We start from the raw sequence: 16,033 nt of genomic DNA on the forward strand, positions 1-16,033 counted from the left end.
GATTGACACAGAAAATTTAACAACTTCAGGTCATAGTCATTCTATTACAAGGTGGTGACCCTTGACAAGACTGAATATATGACATCTCAAAGAATAAAGTATTCACTATTACAACAGTTATTCAACTGGTACAGTTCAGCCATCCAAATAAAATTAAAAAAAAAATAAAAAAAAGATGAACTATTTGGCAAGGGCGTAGCCAGGGGAGGGGACTTGGGGGTCTGGTTCCCCCCCCCCCGAAATGTGAGAAAATGACCGAAAAAAGGGAAAAAGATGGCCAAATCCATTGTTCTGTCACTTTGGTTCCCCCCCCCCCCCCCGAACGAAATTTCTGGCTACGCCCCTGCTATTTGGCAATGTTGCGCTCAAGCACAACACATGAATTAGCAAGTCTTGAGCTCGTTTCGGCATTGATGCTTCTAAGCAACTGCTAAACATTCAATTTTTACTTGCGAGCTGTTCATGAATTTTAGCAAAATGGCTCAAAAAATTTACAAGTCTTATTTTTTGACGAGCCACAAACAAGAATGATATTTCCCCTAAAGGGTCAAAAACCAAAGGTGAGTAAACGTATTTCTATGCATTCTTCAACAGTGATAGAAAAATTGTCAAACAAATCATTTTCATACAACTGCACTCTATGTAAATTATATACAGTATGTTGTCTGAAGAGAAACACATCATATATTTTTAAATATACACATCTTTCCATGTAATAGCATTCACAGTAGGCCTCTATATAAATATATCATTTTTCAATATACACATCTTTCCATGTAATAGCATTCAGAGTAGGCCTACCTCATTTTCTTGGCATGGACTTTCGGCAGATACTACAGAATCAAAAGCAAGCAATTTTCAAATTTTTTTAAAATCAAGTGATTATACAGTTCACATGAGCAAGATATTAAAATTCCCAAACTGCATGAAGAGCTGAAAGTTGCTAGAAGATTCAGGGAATTGTCAAAAAAAAAAAAATCAAAAAGGTGTTTTATGCTCAAGAAAGTATCAGACTGGGGAAGTTTACAATTTGATCATCTTGGAGAATATAGCTATGAAGAGAAAAGATTGGGATACTAAAAGCCCAATATTCTATCTATAGAAAATGGATACTTGCATAGAATAATCGTTAGTATGTAGTATGATTATGATTTTATTTGCTCTGAATAAATGGCAAATTAATTTATGGAGAAAATGAAAAATATTGAATTTTCATAGAAAGATTACAATTTCTCTTCAGGATTAACCCATTAGAAACATTTGACACACTGAGGGCATTTTTTTTGGCACATTTAAATCATGACAATTTTCAAGGAAACAGTTATTTTCCGGATATTATGCTGAGGTGAGCTCGGAAAGAAAAGTCATCACGTCTCCGCCGGGACTCGAACCCAGGCCTCTTGCATACCGGGCAAAAAAAAAAAAAAAAAGCCATCTCATGACAATTTTGTTTTTACAGCTAATAAAATCTGAAAACTTCAGAAAATTATATGCTGCAAACTACAAATGAACCACTGTAGTGGTTTTCCCCTATAGTGAACATAAGACAATATCTCTGCGACAATAGATTCCCATCAAAACTTAACCAGACTATACTGGTGCATAAAATTTTCAGTTGGAAAGTACTTTATGAAATTCAAATGTATATATTGAGAAGAATTGAATACACTTTGCTACACACAGAACACATATTTGAAAACATGAATATCTTTCAGAAAAATGCTTGATGTAAAAAAAAGTTTAGAAGTTGCATATTTTTTTCAATAGTAAATAGCAAAGTGAAAATAAAATACAGTTGAACTTGGTTAATTCAAAGCTCAGGGCGACAGGAAATGTTCACATTCAAAATTGTATTTAATGATTGCCACTGGCCCAGGGAAAGATTTATGAGGGTGCAGACACATTGAGCCACAAAATTAAACTGAAGTATTCAAATCAAATTTATATTTCATTGAACATAAATCTGTTTCAATGAAAGTTTAGTTTTCACTCAGGGGTCGGGAACTCAAATCTCCTAGCTTTTTACAGTTGTTACAGTGTACTGGGGCAAGACAGTCTCAACAGCACTATGGGAGGGGGGGACCCAGGACAAAGGCGTTTAGATGGCCCTGTACTTGGCTAAAAGTTCTTGCCAATCAATTTACATATATACTTTCAAAAATCATAGTACCAGATCTCATTATAGGGGCCTCTATGCATTTGAGGCCAATGGTACATACTGCCCTGTACTGGGGGTATACCATATATACTCTTGTATATAAGTTTTTTTTTGAAAAATTAGTTCCTTAACTTACTTAGAATAAGACAACCATATTTTTTATGGGCATTGTATAATATTGTATCATGTGTATATATTGTTTATAATTTTTGATTGAGTTTTTAATTGGGTTGCTATATTTTTTAAATATATGATATCCATATTTGTTATGGGCATCTTCTCAGCCACGTTGTTGGGCATCTTGCCTGTTGTAACGTTGTATTTGTATTAAAACTTGAATTTAAAAAAATTCATCAATATAGAATAACTTTCACAACATTATCATTTTTTAACATGTCCGTAGCTTCTGGAAGGGTTGGAATAGGCTCCTGCATTGTTTTTTTTTTTCAGAATAGTTTGTTTTAGGGATTAAAATTTCCTGGGTTTTTCTCTCAATCCCAAGAAAGTAGGAACTAGAGTGCTCTAATCCTGGGAATTTCTCAGAATTCGGTTATTGTAAACATATAAGCAATTCAAATGAATTGAAAAGGTATTTGATAACAGAAACAGTATTAATATTAAAAGCTTTTAATATGAAAAGTTTCATTTTTAGGTTATAAAAAAAATTAACATAACTTTTACATTAATTTATAGAAATAATTTGTTCTCTTCCCACCAAAGGTTCAATTTCAGTTTACTCCAAAGTGTCTAAGGAAATGACAAAACAGTGCAGTCTTCACCTCAAGTGCAGAGAGGTATTAAAATGAGATCAGATTTAAAAATTTGAGTGTAAGCATACAAATTGGTACACATATTTCTAGCCAGGTAGGGCCCTCTTTAATGTAGTTTACACGTTATATTCTATGGGGAAAAAATCAGTAAAACACTGAAGAAAAGAATGAAAATGTCCAAGAATTCAGAGAAGACATTTCACAAATGACATTTTGCATACAAACTGAATTATCCAAAACATAAGGGAAAAAATCTAATCAACAGGTAATTTAAACATTAAATTTAATAGAAAACTCAAGGGGGATTCCTAAAATTTTAATTGAGCATGTTTTAATTTGTCGAGTTTCTTTGCATTAGAACAAAATAAAGAATTGCATAATAAAGATGTATAAGGCTGAACCGTACTATTCAATTTATATACTTGAGGTTAATAAGAAATACTAAAAACTTATGTATGAACAAATCTGTATAATAACCACAAAAAAGTTTGACTACATCAGCGAAGTGTGTCTCTTTGATATCATAAATTTGACTAAGATGTAAAATTCTCCTTCTGAGTAAGATGACTCGAATGGGTGTGGTCTTGTATTTCTCATCTGCAAATCTGATGATCAGATCATCCAGGAATTTGTTGACCACGTCTGATGGTATTTTCAACTGCGACCCATCAGCACATGTGAATGAGGGCATCTTGCTCTGTTCATACAATGGCAGCATTTAAAAAAAGTGAAAGAAAAGAAAAAAGTTATTAAGCCTATCTACTGACAGTACTTTAAAGTAGGCCTATCCTTCTCTGTTTAACCATGTAACATCCCTTAATACATTGATACTTTATAAAGGCTGTATATATCAACTTCATGATTACCAGATGTAAATGAACAAGACTGCATGTACTGAAAGCATGGCCCTCCAGGCCAGGATCTTCCAGAGGCCCTTCTATAGTAAATTTACAGCATACATAAACAAAGAAATGAATTTCGTCCGGGGGGGGGGGGGGGCTGGAGATTTATCAGCCACACCCTAGTAGGGGACCATGACTGAAAGCATACTGTAGACCTATTCTATAAATAGAAGGTACACTGTCCAACCAAAAAAAAAGTAACCTATTATGTAATAGGTTATAAGATTAGGTAATAGGTTATAGCTTAATATTATGTAATATTAAGTAATATATTATGCCATTACTTTCATGGAGTAATGCAATACCTCAATATCTATTTTTAGACTAATAAATTACATCATTTTTTTCATGAAGGTCCTTGGGATACAGTAGATTAAGAATAAACTCAGATTCTTCTCTAGTAAGCACTCTCTCTGCGTAGGTTCTAGATCACACTTAGGTTGGGACCAGTTGGAGGTACAAGAGTCCAAATGACGTGCCTAATGCTTTTCCAACTAAATATATCTCAAGCATTGCCTACCTGAGAAATGGCATCACTATCATGGAAGAAAATGTTTTTATATTAATATGGTATAATTGAATATGTTCAACTAAATTTATTCTGTTGACTTAAGGTATGCCTATTGCCAAAGCAGTCAACACATGGACCCATCCGGGCCTCAAATGCAGGGGAAGAGAACCAGATCACTGAAATCTGATCAAGATTTTTTGAGATTAAGCATGTGAATTGAACGCATTTCCAATCAAATAGAAAATTTCAGAAAAATAAATTTGCCCGAGGGCTGGCCCATGATGCTCTTAAGATGGCTCATCTATTACTGGCCTCAGTCCCCCTCAACAGAAGACCCAGAAAACTCTTCTGGGGCTTGCAGCTCAATATACAACAGTTTTAAACCACTCAATGTTAATCAGAGCTCTGGATGACATAACTGATAGTCATCACTAGGACCGCAACTAGACACTTCATCAGCCGGGGTAAACATTCATTTCACTGCCCCAATGTTCTGTAAGAGCAGTTAAAAGATAAATTTGGTGCCTCCTCCAGTCCAGTATCCTGGGCACCAGACCCGCCTGCTCCCCCTAGTTACAGCCCTGGTCATCACGAGTAAAATTTGACAGGGCCATCTTATCAAGTTTGATCTCCCCAATACGTGTGTCTATTATTGTGAAAATGATAAAAAAAAAAAATGAGCTTACTGAACAAAATAAGAATTCTGAAATGAAAATTGGCAAATAAAAGAAATTTCAGAATTATTGAAAAACCAAAATTAAGGAAACAATGAACAGATTTAAAATCCAGTATTAATTAAAATCCTAAATAATTTGACAACCCAGTTAAGGAGCCTCTGGAATGTTTTCATATCTATGTAAAATTTAACTGTTCAAAGTGATATTTGAAAGGTCTGTAACAAGGAATTTAGATACTTCAAGTGAGTGTAGATCAGTGTTTCCTAAAATGGGCAATATCGCATCCTGGAGGGTGATGGAATGGTCCAAGGGGGCGATAGAAACTACAGACTTAACATTGCTTCCAACCTTTCAAGTGAACCCATAGGATCCTACGAGAAAAAAAAATTCTAATGAAAGGTGCGATGGAAGTTTGGGAAACAGATGTAGATGAAACGACACTAAATGCCCTTACAATGATACTTGAGGGGGTGGAGAAACATTGTTATAAAGGAATATTGATGGAATATAACACTGAAAAGTACACCTGGACGAGAGTGACTGTTATACAAACGATCACCATTAAAGAAGGTGTTATATTTCCACTGTACACACTCCTGGTGAAAAGTGATTATATACAAAATACAAAAACGCAAGGAATACTACATTCAAAAACAAATTAAAAATTCTATTTTCACTAAAATTTACACAGAGGAAAAGAAAATTCTGTAAACAAATTAAATATTATTCTAATGTGATCATGAAAATCAGTTTAAGAATCTGCAACATCTAGAAAAAAATATTTCCCATGAAACTGATGATTAAACAAGTGTTCAATCATTGTTTTAAACAAATGTTAGATTACTACATGTAAATGAAATGATCTTTGCACAGGTACAAGGTAACTAACTACACTATGTATAATAAATAAATGCAACAGGGCTTTCATTGGTATAACTCTGAAATACAAAAAGAGATTGCTCTCAAAAGATATCTTTCTGATCTCAAAAAGGAAAGTGGTTGGATTGCTTGACTTTACTAAAAAAGCAGCAAGCTTTCTTTGGTAAAGCTTTCTTTTTCTAAAAATATTAGAATTGGTGCTGTTGAAAAGTTGCCTCAGGCTCATGACACACCTGGAATCACAAGGATAAATGATACAAAACTCATTGCACTTACCAAGAATGGTAGTGATATCTCGAAGCAACTGAATGTAGAGTGGTCAAAGCATAAGGTTTGTGTCTACTACCTTACAGGACGCAATCTTGTATGAGAAGATTTGGGTACAGTAAATTCCCACCAAAACCTCGTTTAAAATAATAGAAGAGCTATGTTGTAATATTATAAAAAATCTTGTCAGCTAGAAAATGGATTACTGAAAGAATATGGCTCAATTAACGTTACGATAGAGAATAAATCAACTTAAGAAAACTGGAGATAGCTACGATAAATTTGTATGAAGAACAGGGAGAAAAGCTTAATAAGTGCATTGATTAAAACAAAAAACGTTTGGCTTGTCATTCATTTAATGTTTGGACATGCATACTGGGAACTGTCTAAATAGACATTTAAACTTTTATTCCTAGTGTCGACAAGTGGTTTTGAGATTCAACTTATTTTGCTTACAAGACAACACAAAAATAGTTAAACAAAATAATAAACTCAAGTCAGTGATCGACCAAAAGTGAGACTTAAAGAATTTGCTTGCTATGAAACAACCAAAACAGCATGAAAATATATGAAAGCCCAAAAGAGTGACCCTATAGAAAGCAAGAGACCAATCAAAAGGCATGTGGAAGCATTTGAATGATAGTGACCTATGGAGCAAAGAAACAGGTCAACAAGTGACCTAAAGCATGTGAATAATTTGAATTCAATTCAATACAGATCAAAGATTGATATACAGAGCAAGAAACCTCATCTGTGAGTGACCTGTGTACAAGCATTTTAATGACAAGAGTGATCTAGAGAGCAAAGAAATAGGTCAATGAGTGACTAAAAGAGTAACCTAAAGCATATGACCAAAAGAGTAACCTAAAGCATATGACCAAAAGAATAACCTAAAGCATATGACCAAAAGAGTGATCTAAAAGAGCGAGGGGAGTGAGTCGGAAAGTGACCAAAAGTGACTAAGAAAATGTACAAGCATGCGAGTGACCAAAAAAGCAACTTAGAGACAGACTTATTTAAAGTGGGTGTGGTCAAGTAGGCTATATAACCCAAGACGACAAATTTGAGGAAGTGGGTGGTGAGGAAAATGAGAATATAATGGGAGAAAAGCAGAAAAATATATAGCCCACAAGTGGCAAAATCATAAATCTGATTCTATGTTCTACTACCTATGCAAGCAGCTTTGGAGGCAAGTAGTAATTATGGTTTGATAAGACAGTAATTATGGTTTGATAAGACACTAGTTCTAATCTCCCATGAGCTTTGTTCAGTAGCATCTTTTACTCTCAAACTAGTCTAACTTGGTTAATTCAAAGCTCAAGGAGACAGCAAAACATTCAAATTATCCAATTAATCTATACGGGATCTGTAAAATCACATACTGCAACTTGATCATCAATATCCACAAATTATTATGTAACTGATCTTAGTTACATTATTCCACCATTCCGGAATTAAAATCGCCAATTTTCTTAAAGAAAATTTCTTGATCATGCTCAAAGCCTGATTTATGGTTAGTTACCAATCAATTTTTGAAACTCCTAAAATATTTGCTAATCATTTGCACAGTACAGTATTAGGGAAAATATATTTTCATTAGCATTTGTTAGAAGAAACTGTTCTAAAGGAAGTTGAACAACATAACTTATATCAAATGGTATATACAATTTTGATGTGTTCTGGTTGAACAATGTTAAATCATAGAAAAAAACTAAAAATTTACAAATTAGCATTTTGAACTCATTCTATACACAGTCATTTTTGAAATCAATCACTAGTCATCCAAACAATTTTGGCGGATCGATTCAGCAAAGACAACAATCTGTTTACAAATTTAGATATGGTTTTCGATCAAAACCTGTTATTTGTTTCAAGCTGCCATAAAACCTGAAGTTATCTTTAAGACTGGCAAGATAATTTCTTACACATTGCTCAGTGGACAGAATGTTAGCATGGCTGTTTGAGCCAGAAGGTTGAAAAAACCACCTAAATTAAGAAAAGTCCAAAAATTAAAGTTGAAAATATTCAAAGATTTACTGTTTAAGAAACTGATCAGCAGCCAATAGCCCTGGAAAATTAGGGCTAGATTAAACATATTGGTTGAAAGAAGCAACATCTGACTGCTTGTGGATTTCTCCCCCAAATTATCTTGCATTTGCTCACATGTTGAAATTGTGATTTTTTTCCCTCCAATTTTGATTTATCCAAAATATTTGAGAGAGACTTGAATTGAACAAGAAATTTAAACATTAAATCAGAAAACTCAAGGGACTTCATAAAGGTTCGAATTAACCAAGTTCCACTGTACTATTTGTATTTATCCACTGTAATATGCTCACTATATTTTTTCCATTATTTAATGCCTTCATACATACCGAAAAAAAGGAGCACGACGGTGCAGCTTGAGATGCCACAGTAGTTTTGGAGCAGACTGCTTTGAATGAGCGCTGGTGTTGTTTGCCCAATGCTCTCATGACATATTCCCTCTGAGCATCATACGCCGTTTTTCCTTTCCTTTAAAAATATTGTACAAAATAAAAATGTTCACTTCAATACAAAAAATGAATAAGATTTTTGAACCCGATACCTTATTTCAAAATGTAAGAATCCATAAACTCAAGTAAAAATATATTGGGTTTTTAAATTTTTTTATAAAATGACATAATATTTCTGAACGAATTATTTTTTTTACATCTCTATTTTTGAAATCATACCACCCTATCCGTTCCAGATGCTGTTAATAAAAGTTATGATAACAGCAATGGATCACAAAGTTTGCGCCAGGGCTTCCAAGAGCATCACATCCACTCAAGGAAATAGATTCTTTTTAACAACAGATTACGAACATGCCAAACTTTACCCAATAGATACAATTCTTTCATGAGAGGGTCATAGTCATGATCACTGGGCAAAGGAACCACTGGCATCAAAAGTTTGAGAACCAATGCCAGGGGTAAATTTACAGGGGGCTAAGCAAGCTATAGGCAGACGTGGATCCAGGGCGATGTGTTGGGAGAAATAATTTATCGTGACTTCATTGATGCCACTGAAGATCATTTCGCCTATAGCCATTAGATATAGCAGGCTGATACATGTGACATTCTTTACCTTTTTATAGTATATCCAATGGCAATAAGTGAGATGACCTCCTTCAGTGGCATCATGAGCTTTGCACCGAGACCTTCTGCTATAGATGGTGTGGCCCCAGGGCACTTGAAAGCTAAGAACATTTTTCTACAATATTTATAAATAACTATGCAGGGCACCACAATAAAAGGGCTATCAGGACTAGGCGACCAGTGACCTATCTATAGCCAGAACTATATTCCTTCAGCTGTGACAATTCATTTTGCTTCACCTCCTCTCCACCTCCAGTGTAGTTTCAAATTTAACGTTCTTTCAAGTCCAGCACCCAGAGCACTAAACCTGCATGACCTATCTTGTGATGCACTCTTGGCTTGGAGGGGGCGAATTCAAAATTCTAGGTCTGGGTGGCACATTGGTAAGCATGTTATAGCCCAGGACAGTTAATTTGAGAAATGAGTGGACACGAAAATCAGACTAGAATGGGTGAAGGGCGGCAAAGTTTGCTTATCTGAGGATGATGTTAATAACCTTTGTATGGATAGCAGAGAGTAACAGCTGGCTGATGGACTTTTTTTGAAAGAAAATTCAACTGCCCCTGTGGGGAATCGAACCCACATCCTTTCACTTTCTGGGTGAATGCCCTAGACTACAAATATCTCAATCTTTCCTTGGAGCTCGTGTGTACTGAACGGGACCGTACATGGCAGGGGCGTAGCCAGAAATTTCATTCGGGAGAGGGGATCAAAGTGATAGAAAAATAGATTTGGCCATATATAATGGCCATATATATATATTTTTCCTTTTCTGTCATTTATTTCCTCACATTTCGGGGGACCAGACCCCCCCCCCCCCCGCTACACCCTTGGTACATGTGGACTCTTTGCAAAAATATATATCTTCACATCAGCTAGCTGTTGATAAACTTTGTATGGATAGCGGATAGTGACTAAATCCTCAGATAAGTCGCCATCTGATGGCATCATCAGCAATTGCGAGCTCTGGCCTGAATCGTGTTCGACCATCCACATACGATCCCATTCAATGCACACGAGCTCCAAGGAAAAATTGAGATATTTGTTACCTCTAGTCTAGTGCATTCACCTGAAAGTGAAAGGATGTGGGTCCAATTCCCCACAGGGGCAGTTGAATTTTCTCTTCCTAAAAAAATATATATCTGCAGCCAGCCAGCTGTTAATACCTTTGTAAATTTTGCTTAGCCCACAAGCAGCAAAAAGACATAAATCGGCTGCCACCACTTCCCTAGACAATAAAGTACAGTAGACTCAATAATCTGGCCCTTCAAGTAATCCAGCATTTTTAAGCAGGTTTTCTTCGAACACAGAAGAGGGAAATATGTCGCAGCATGTTTGCACAGAAGTTCCTATTATTTAAATAGGTTTTTCAATTGACTTCTAGTAATCTGGCACATCCTAGTCCGAGATGTGCTGGATTAGCAAGAGTCTACTATATATTAAAAAAAATTAAATTACTTATAGAGAAAGATGTCCTCTCCACTAGTTAATACGATACAAAAAATTTGCTATAATGTAGAAATACCAAGTTTTTGGGAAAAGTTAATCTGTATCCATAGAAACTCAAACCCTGGTCTCTCATATGCCAGACAAGTGCTCCACTACTAAGCTATGAACACCGAATATTTCTTCCCTGCAGCAAATTTCTCTTCCCTTTAAAATCAGCATCTTTACATATATAGCCAGCTTTCTGTATATATCTTATATTTTCAATAAATTATTCTTCTCCAATGATAAAGTTGAACATGGTAATATATATAGTAGTTCCTTATTTGTCTGTAGTAAGAAAAACCATCAGAATTTCATAAGCACGAACTGAAAGGTATCTTATAATTAGAGCTCAGATTATATGTATTTAAATAGTGACAAAAAATGCTCTAAAAATACGCAAATATGCATGTAAAAATACTAAAATTTACAAAAACCCCAAAAAATGCATTAAAAATCTCGAAAAAGTTAAAAACTGAATTATATACTAAGAAAATATGCATTAAAAAAGCACTAAAAAAAGTAACTATATTTTTAAAATGTATATTTCCTAGTGCACATTTCATTTACAAAAAAATATCCCCAAATTACTGCATATACAAATAATCTTGACAATTTTTTATTTAGGCATTTTTAATTTCTAGTTCATTGTAGCAACTCAGCATAGGCGGAGATAGACTTGACAATCTGGAGAGGGGGGGGGGGGAGACGATCGTGTCAATTTATATATACCTATTCATATACATTAGATCAGTTAGCTCCACCTTTCATGCTGTGGAATTCCCCCCCCCCCATATCTCCACCCATACTACTCAGTAACGAAATACAAGAGTTTTTATGCAATTTCAATTTTTTTTTTAAAACACTTGGCTTCTCTAGATATAGCCTTACAATTACAATGAAACGGTCGATATTTAAAAATACAGCACATTTTACAAACATCTCTATTAATTCACTAAATCGTACCTGCGAAAAATTTTTTTATGAAAATATATGTAATATTTGAAAAAATAAGTGATTGAGCTTGAATAAACTTTCAAAAATATTCAGTTATGAAAATTTTGATTTTATGCATTAATGCTAAAAAAACCAAATATACAAATGCATATAATCCCAAAATAAGTAAATTCCACATATTTGAAATGAAAAGTTCAAAGTTGAATTCTCAAAATAAAAAAATTGCTCTTATAGCCAATGACTTAAGAAGTTTAATATTTCATAAATATTTTTCACTTTTATTTCGTAATATTTTTGGGTTTTATGATAGTCATGGCACATGGCAGAAAAAATTTTGCTGCTTCTATCTCTTAAAACAATTAAATCAGCTTAATTCTTACATATATGCTGAAAAAAATTAAAAAATTTGACTTTTGTCATTTTTATGGTTTTTCATGTTTTTTTAAAAAATAGCACATAAAAAGTTTATTTTTTACATGTATTTAGCTACTCAAAACTTTTTATTGTTCACAGACAATGGCTAGTAATTTATAATTTAACATCTTAGTTTGAAGTGTTCTTATAGTTTTTGGCTGTGAACTGCAAAAAAGCTTCCCGTAATAGAGTTGACACCATTGTAACAGAATACAGAAATGTGTTTAACTGAGAGAAAGATCTCAAATATATTCTAAATAGGCTATAAAAAATTTTCTCAAAAGGTATATACAAAATGTCAGATGACCCTATGAGCTTTGATAAATGACCACAGAGAAAATTTTAAAAACACACGACCCCAGTTTGAATTTTGATCTGGTAAGATTATTAAAATCTGGTCAAAGTGGACACTGGACATGCTGAGCTGTATTTTTTTCCTTTGAAATTGAATAGTAATTTGATGTTGGTATAAATCTTGTTTATACCTCTCACATCAGTGATCCAGAGTGGAATGAGGGATAGAGCATGGAAACAAAAATAATATAGGAAGATAATGTCTGTGGCATGAAATACAATATGTATTGTCATATAATGACCTTTGCTCATACTAAAATGCCCCCCTTATGACACCTCCTGGATCTGTGCCTGGCAGTGCTTTTAACGATCTGTACTACTTTACTTTTGTATTTAAATAAAAAAGTAACAATGTAGAATGTGGTAAAGTGTTTAAATTGAATAGATAACTTATTAAATTTAAATTGCTTTAAATTATAGTTTCCATTCTGTTGCTTGAGTTTTTAAAAGATGTAACAGAGTGGACAAATTAGCCTATAAATTACTTTTTTTCATTATACATTTAAATGACTGATGAAAACTTATATTTTGGAGCATATCTCCATGTCCCATCACTTGATGTTGATATAGATGAAAAAATCTTAATTATTTATGATCATGACACAACAAAGTGGACATCCAACAGAAAAAAATCTGGTACTAAAGAGATAACATGAATATTAAGTCATTTTGCAAAAGTCAAATTCAAAATTATTGGTCAAGCATTAAAAGTGAACCTTTCAATGAGTTGAAAAATGTTATTAGATTTAATCTGGTAAAAAATATATTTCCAAAATGGCCGTAACAGGGGCGTGGTAGCCCAGGTCGATAAGATACTTGTCTAAAGTACCAAAAAGATGTTTAGAGGTGTCGCTAGTTCGATACCAGGTTCGTCCTTGTCAGGGGTACAACAGAAACGGCGACATGACCACAGAAAAAATTACTACCGCAGGGAGACCCCATTGAGGGATTAGCGCACCAACCTCTTGAGTATAATAAGCCTGCCATTCGGGATCTGCAATAAATTGTATGTCCCGGTCTAATTAGCCCTCTCCCCAGCACGACCCAACCCACATGGGTAAAAGACATATCCCGGGAGGGACAGAGCCTGGGTCGTGTCTGGTCGGTCGGTCTAATTAGCCTTGTGTGCAGAAAATGGCTGTGGTGCGACAATGATCAAATGACCATAACAATAGGTATTTTAAAATAGGAAATACTTTGGGACGCAAACAAAAGCATTTTCTATAAGAAAATTTTTTTTTCAAAATTTTGTTGTCAGATTTATTTATCTACAGCACATGTATTAAACGTGATTCTAAGTTTTTGAAAAAATTCAGGAGAGATTTACACCAAGTCTGTTTCAGGGTTGTAAAAACTCAGCTCGGGCAGGTTTTTTGGGCAAAATAGGGAAAATTGAATTCCCTTTTTCCACAACCTCAAAATATCTAATATTAAAACATGTACATACATTCTTTATGTGTAAAACTAACATTACGCCTAAATATATATTTTTAGTGCAAACAGGAATGATCAAATTTTTTTGCAAGTTTCAATGTGTAGCTCTACGTCTGCTTTGTCAGAACAAAATGACCCAGAACTTGCAGGGCCGCAACTAGATGCTTGGTCATCCGGGACAAGCGTGTATTTTGACACCCCTCTTGTAATATTGGAGAGGTTTCAGAATGAAATTTGTGCCCCCTCGGATCCAGCACCCAGGGCACGAGACCCGTGTGCTCCCCTTTAGTTGCGGCCCTGAGAACTTACCATGAAGAGGTGGCTGCCTGTCGAGTTCCACCTGCACCCTATCCAATTAACCATCCAAAGTAAGAGTAATTGACATATGAAAACTATTTACCGAAATTGACATGCTCAAAATCTGACGATTGGGAGAAATCAGGCATAACTGATCTTGATAATAGTGTAGATCTTATGTAGCTATCTCTAGCTTCATGTCTACATACTTTAGTTGAGGCCATAGGCGGAGATAAACTTGGAAGTCTGGGGGAGGCAAGGTCATTATTGCTGGGGGGGGGGGGCACGATGATGTCAGTTCACATATACATATATGTATACATTAGATCAGTCGACTCCAACTTTGATGCTGGGGGGGGGGGGCAATGCCCCCCGTATCTCCACCTATGGTTGAGGCATCTAACAAGTTTGACACATCTCTGGACTGTCCGAGTGTGGCAGGGAAACTTTTTGATGGTTTTCATGTTAGCATTGGAATTGATTAATATAATATAATTACATACTTCCCATAGCATTGGGGGAGGATATAACACACCAGTATTCCAGTAAATAATCTGAAGATAATCGGTAGCTTTAAAGTTAATCTTAGGTAGCATGAAGTGTCTGAATCGAACAGAACAAACCGAGCACAACCTGGCTGCCACATTAGCCATGTAAGCTCAGCGCCTAGAAGGGTGCGGTCGTGCCATAAAAAATTGGTCTGTAGTCCGGCCGGTTGATCAAGGGATCAGGAGAAAAGAAAAGTGAGAAAATTAAAAATGTAACAGAAAATTAAGCTAGGCTAATGCAATTAAGCTTAACATGTGAAGTGTTCAATAGTTTTTAAGTCAGAGGCGGATTATCTTGCTTTTAAAATTCTATACCTAATCTCTCTCGAATGTGTTCTGTCATCAATGATCATAGCTAATAGTAAATTTTCAGGGTGTGCAAAGAACACATTGTGTTTAATTACTGGATTAACAACTTGAAGTTGTCAAATAATTACTGTAATTTTTGAACTGCTAGAGAAAAACATTAACAAATCACTAAAATACTTTATTGTTGATTTGGACAATAAAGTATGAGGGACCAGGGAACCAGGATCTCGAATTGGCGAATCCTCTGGACAATGTCTTGACTTTATTGCTTTGGATGTCTAATACAGTACTGCTGATCTATGCTCAGTATCTTTCGGGCTACTTCTAGAATCAAAAATAATCTTATGATTCATACTCCACTACAGTGAGCTTTTTAAACCAAGTAAGCTGTTATCCAATAGGACAAGAAAAAGATTTAGGCCATGTGGGTGCACCATCTATATGCTGAAAAATATGACGGAAAGGGAGTTCGTTGAAATGGAGTAGACACGATCCACTGTAGTAGTCTTCCCACATGCAATTCACGTGTGCTCCAGTCCCACTCAGGCAGTCGAGAGATGTGCCTGACTTGTTATTGAATCCTCAACTAAAGTATGTGGAGAGATAGCTACACCAATTCTACGCTGTTATCAAAATTAGTCATGCCTAATTTCTCCCAAAAGTCACTCTAAACGTGAACACTTGGAAGAGAAACAATAGAAGAAACTAAACCACTAAATCCTAGTCAATTTTGATAACTATAATATAAATTACACTTCCCTACTTTGGATGGTTGATTGGATAAGGTGTGGGTGAAACTCAATGTGCAGTAACCTCATCGTGGTAAGTTCTGGGTCATTTTGTTCTGACAAAACATGCGAAGAGCTGCACAACGAAACTTCGAAAAACTGGAATTGACCAAATTTTTACAATATATTGCGCGACCGATAACCATTGAAATAATGTTTTA

This window comes from Pholcus phalangioides, unplaced genomic scaffold, assembly GCF_987345545.1.
Source record: "Pholcus phalangioides strain wild (caught in Gottingen) unplaced genomic scaffold, Ppha-v1.0 ptg000017l_1, whole genome shotgun sequence".
NCBI classification, from domain to species: domain Eukaryota; kingdom Metazoa; phylum Arthropoda; class Arachnida; order Araneae; family Pholcidae; genus Pholcus; species Pholcus phalangioides.